Source organism: Schistocerca piceifrons, chromosome 4 (assembly GCF_021461385.2).
Source record: "Schistocerca piceifrons isolate TAMUIC-IGC-003096 chromosome 4, iqSchPice1.1, whole genome shotgun sequence".
In the NCBI taxonomy this organism is placed as follows: Eukaryota; Metazoa; Arthropoda; class Insecta; order Orthoptera; family Acrididae; genus Schistocerca; species Schistocerca piceifrons.
Window position 1 is genome coordinate 308,657,450 of NC_060141.1, and position 6,000 is coordinate 308,663,449.

Below are 6,000 nucleotides of genomic sequence, written 5' to 3' on the forward strand. Positions count from 1 at the left end.
TTTATGGAACTTTTTTCAGGTTGACAGTAATACAATACGTATGAGCAGTTTGCTTGGACAACTATTGGTATGTTGTTTTCTCCACGTGCTATGTAAGACCTCTGGAACTCTGTGGACCGGTTGGTGGCTCAGTGTAGTCAGGTGGAACCGTATAGTAGTTTGCTGAACTAGCCAGTATGCGAGAATGCAGCTGTTGTGACTTGAAACAGATGTGACCTATGATAGCACACAGGAAAGGTACACTTTGGTAAATAACTGGCAAAATGGAGAAGCGAAAGAGAGGATCATGTGTTGCCGATTTTAAACTAAGACGAGTGCTTTATGTCCGAATATCGTTATTTTTTTATTTTATGACTGCTTGGTGCTTTTCAAGTGCGTATGTATAACGCTAGAACGCACGTGGCCAGATGATGGGACCTCGACTCCCGAAATGCGTAGCTGTGGATTACATTCCTCGCTTCTGTGTGTTGTACGCTAAATAAAGATAACGGAAATTTTCTTTCAGTTACGAACGTACGTGACACTTTACAACGCTGGGTACGGACGTGAGACCACGTGGAATCGACATTCATTTCTGGTGCATTGCTCCTGTTCCGCAACGTGTCGTGTTTATCTCCAAAGAAGCATCTCCAAATTAGATCCTTAAGACAGTTGTCTATGTATCTCGTGCGCGCTTCTTGAAGTGCCGTGTGCGAACACCGCCCAGTTGCTTAATGGAGGCCGCGCGGAATATTACCGACCCGTTACATTCAGTCGTTATCGTCAACGTGGTTTGCCTGAAAAAGAGCAGCGTGCAAAAGCAGATCTCGTCGTGGGCACATCGCCGAGCCGTCTTCATTTCGCTCCTCGGCGCACTCTAATTATAGGAAACCTGTTTGAGTTCCTTTTGCTCTCAGGACGCAAGGCGGCAATTTAAGTTTATAGCTGCTCGCCCCATGTATCAAGGCGCCGTAAAAAGCGGGCTGGCGACATAAACCGAAAGAAACTACTCGGCAAACGTACATGTGTCGAAAACCGTTGAAATCTAGCTGCTGAAATTTATCTGTTGAAGGATCAAACCAAGATTCATGAACTAGAGACTGTTAATTTCATTTGCCTTGGTGTCTGTTTTCAGGTTTTCAGAGACTGGTGTTCTACATTTACGTCTACATTTATATCTGCATCCATACTGTGACAAACACTGTGAAGTGCGTCGTAGAGGGTACTTACCACGTTACTGCGTGTTATGCCTCTGCGTGCATTGATTCGTCTGATCTTGACTTTGCGATCCCTTCAGGGAGCTACACGAAGGGGGATCAAAACTACCTCTGAAGTGTTGGCTTAAAACTGGTTCTTCAGACTTTGTTAGCGGGCTTTTGTGGGACAATAAGCATCTATTTTCTATAAGCGGCACTCAAACGAAAACGAGACGGATGGAAGAAAGGTGGCCAGGAGCGAGTAGGTCTCCTACTCTGAGGGTTCTGTACAAACTTAATTATGTACACAGATAGTTCATCCATCCGTAGAATCGAGCCCCGAGCGGTCTAGGGCGCTGCAGTCATGGACTGTGCGGCTGGTCCCGGTGGAGGTGTGTGTGTTTGTCCTTAGGAAAATTTAGGTTAAGTAGTGTGTAAGCTTAGGGACTGATGTCCTTAGCAGTTAAGTCCCATAAGATTTCACACACATTTGAACATTTCTGAGAATCGAGCCCAGCGATTTTTGCCTGTGTTCGACATTGACACTCGCAAGATATCGGTCCCATGGAGTCCAAGATTTTCGAGAACGTTTTTATGTCAAGTGCCAAGTTCGACAACAAATGAGAAAATAAATATTTTTTGCATATGATATTGTTAAAAATCAACAATCTGATTTTTCTCCTTTACTTGTACTGTGAAACGTTGCTTCTTGCCAAATATCATGATTCAGCGTCAACGGGAAGTACTCTATAGGTTTTAGTGACACAAATTCTTGCCTCATTTGATTGCGTTGGCTTAGAAGTTTCAATTCTTTACACCGTCAAGGGACCGTATACCTTCGTAAGTGACATAAATGTCAGCTAGACACGTCTAACCGTTCCTCGGAAAAAGTGTTTTTGACGGTCGCACAGACAGACAGACAGACGGGCAACAATGTCATTCTATAAGAGTTCCGTTTTTCGAGTTGAAGTACGGTACCCAAAACAATAATTAAATTATTTATTATTTCAAAATTAATCGGCATAACTGTTAATATATTTATGTCACCGTGAGACAAAACGATCAATGCCTGCGTGAACAAATGTTTGCAGTTGCCTAGGGAACCATGATAGTGCCCAGGCTTGCACCTTTTTGTCCGAAGCAAATCAGCGGCCACGAATGCGTTTCTTCAGGACTCCAAAAATACGGAAATCGCTTAGGGAGAATATTAGTTTTATATACGAGTCGACAGTCTCGTTTTAAGCAAAAAAGTTACAAATCTGACGTAACTGCTGACTACAGTTGACGAAATAAGGTACGGGAATCAGTCATAACCTGTATTTATTGTAGCCGATCTAGATTTCGGTCACTGAGCGACCATCTTCAAAAGACAATTAAAATTCAATCGCATACATGCTAATACCAAACTAGAATTGTATAAACCTCTCAGTGCACAGTAAATACCAGCAAATAAAGTAAACACATTTTAGCTGTTATTTGGCACAATCCCTCTCGGACTACACACGTCAGGAGTTCAAATTGCACGGAGGCCACTGATTACACTTATCTCACAGCTGGCCTCTGTGTACGTCATATGAGACTAGAGCGCCCTCAAAATATGCGTCATGTTACAGTAATGCATTGTATATATGTTGCTGGCGATATAAAGTATGTATGTATTTAACTATAAAAATGTATTTCCTTAAAACGGCTATTCCTGTGAAAATTTAAATGACCAACAACATTTATTCGACGCGTTACTATAACATTACGCATGTACAGGGTCTCCCAGAAATGTTGCGACAAACTTCGACGGAGTTGCAGAGGGTATCTTGAGGAACAAATCGAGGATGAGAGCCCGTGTCCAAAGACGGTCATCCAGTGACGCCACAGAGCATCGATGTTACAGGCGGAGCGTCCGCTACTAGGCCGCCCCTTCAGTACCAAACGTCACACTGTACAGTGACAGAGGGTAGGCGGAACATCTCCCAGTGTTTGTTACTGAGTGATCGCGACTGATTATCGCTATCTGCAATGGAGAAGATGGAGCTAGCTGCTGTGTCTCCTGTGAACGTGATGCTCCCTTGCCATGGTGGATGAAGGTTTCAGGCACAAGTTTCCATCTGCAGTCTACTTTTCTCCTGGAACCCTTTGAAACCTACAATTTTTTTGTGTAAAGGGCTGATAAATTATAGTAGGATTAATATTAGCTGATTTCAAAGCGTTCTACAAGCTGCACAAAGCATAGGCGTTTTCTATGTCTAGAAATAATAATGAAGTGGCTATTTCCGAATGCTTTTCTTTTAAAATATTTAATTTAAGAATATCCATAATCTAAAATTTATTGGGAGACAAAACCTTCTCGAAGTGAAAGCCCGTAAAATATAACTTAACTCCTGGGACAGATAAGGTAGATGTGACCTACAGTGGCGTGTTCGTAAGAAGGCGGGTGGTAGGGCAGTGCACGGTGGCAAGGGTTAGTGTACCACGTGACACTCCAGCCAATAGCGTACTGTGCGCTTTGAGGAGCGCATAGAACATTTAAGGCTGAAAATGGCTCTGAGCACTGTGGGTCATCAGTCCCCTAGAACTTAGAACTACTTAAACCTAACTACCCTAAGGACAACACACACATCCATGCCAGCGGCAGGATTCGAATCTGCGGCCGTAGCGGTCGCGCGGTTCCAGACTGCAGCGCCTAGAACCGCTCGACCACTCCGGCCAGCTTTGATGCTGATTTTCTTGCTTGTTCAGTTATTGTGACGGTACTCTGAACCTGTAGTGTTATTTACGGGTGACATATAGAAAACACAACAAGTGTTACGTTAACAAGTGTCAGCAATAGTTTTTATAGCATTTAAATTTGTCTAGGTAGAAGCAGGAACAGTGGCCCAACGTGACACTCGACCCCGTTGTCGCAGTTACCACGGCAGGCGACAGCTGGAGCCTGTGGCGTGGGCCAAACGCTCGGAACACGCTGCGACGCCGCCAGTTATTCTCCGTCTTCCTCCACGCAGAACGAAACTGCCTTGTTATTTTTACGTGCCTATACACGGTGTTTCCTCTAATAGTGGTCAGGCGCATTTCCTCTATTGCATCGGCATTGCAATTTTGATTTTGCAATGTGTAGCAGGGGTCAACTCAAAGAAAAATACCGTTCATTACGTCTTTCATGCGACTTCTGTTGTCAGCGGAAATCGTCAGACTTCACCGCTACAAGCAAACTAATTTTTAAAGCGGAATTTTACGTTTCCATTAGGTAGAGCGGTCCCAAATTAGTCTATATTTATTAACTGCGACAGAATAACCAGTATTTCAGAAGCGACTGAGAGCGCTGCTGCTTGGCGGTAGCTGTGAGCGTGTATCAGGCCGGTGCTGTCGCCTGATGAAATATTGGATATTGTGTCCCCGCTAATAAATATATAGATAAAAGAAATATCGCACTAGACCGATTTGGGACCGTTCTATCGAATGGAAACGTAAAACTCTGCTTTAAAACTCATATTTGTTTCTTGCAGAAAACAATCCGACACATGCCGTCGACACTAGGCATCGCATGAAAGACTTGAAGAGAAATGTTTGTTTGGGACATTTTCTGCAAAACGAAATTGCAAACATCTGTCGAAACACCAGAGGAAATGCGCCTGACTACTCTTACGAGAGACACTTTGTATAAACATGATGAACGACGCCGCCTCCAGTCGCGCTTGTCTAACAGTAGCTTGGTTTATCAGTTCTTTGGCACTGGCTATCTGGTGTACACTAGCGACCGCCAGCTACTAGCCTACTTCTCGCGGATCGCGTCCGCAGGGATCTGTTGGTCCCAGACATTGCCGCACAATTACGCCCAAGTTTCTTGGATGGTACATCCCGTTGTGGCTAACGAAATCGGGCAAGGAAACGGAAATACAGAAATAACAAATCAAAAACGTTTGAAATGTGGATTGTTGTACATGACTAAGCATACCACTAAATCACATTTGTTGAATAACGCTGGAGAGGAAGAGCCCTGTGAAAAATTATTTCCGGAAGATTAGAAATACTTAGTGGAATGTATGGTAAGACATTCGAAACTGTCTGATCTGACGATGGAAGTATAAATAGATATGAAAATTTTAGACGAAAGCAAAGACCATAGGAGCCATGTAGTGATGTTTAGTCAGGACGACAGATATAGCATATTCGCAGACATACGTAGAGTGAATCGTCACTCAAGGAACTGGGGAAAGTCATACAGACTCACTATTCTCCTGACCCCAAACACAATGTCATCATGATGATAGGATAGTGAATTTGAAGTAGGGCATTTCTGGCGGTCAAAAGAGTTAAGGAGTTCCTGAAAAGCATGGAGTAACGCTCTTAGTTCGATCTTTATAAATTAGCAACCGATACCACTCGCTGCCATTTATCCTGGAAATGAAAGACATATTTGTATAGTTACGCCATCAACTGCTGTCAGATACTTTATTACGTTGCTACCACTTTCAGTAATATGAATGGACTTTCTTCTGCCACCGGTCAAAAATATGTCATAGCATTTTTTTCTCATACATTAATAATTATTGTCTTACTATTGAGGGAAATAGGCGAGAAACAGTGTTGGTATTTGAATTTGCTAGCTTGACACATCTGCACTTTCGATGTACAAGGTGAGCTAATAAGTGTCTTGTAAGACCTGTATAAGTTATTCTTAATCTGCTCATGAAGCAAAATAGTATTCATGAGACGTAATACCAACACTAATGCATGCCTTAAGTTCAACCACTTGTAATACGTCGGGAAGTAAGATACTATAAATCAGAAAGCAAGATACTATAACGAATTTTTGTACGAGCGGCAGAATGGT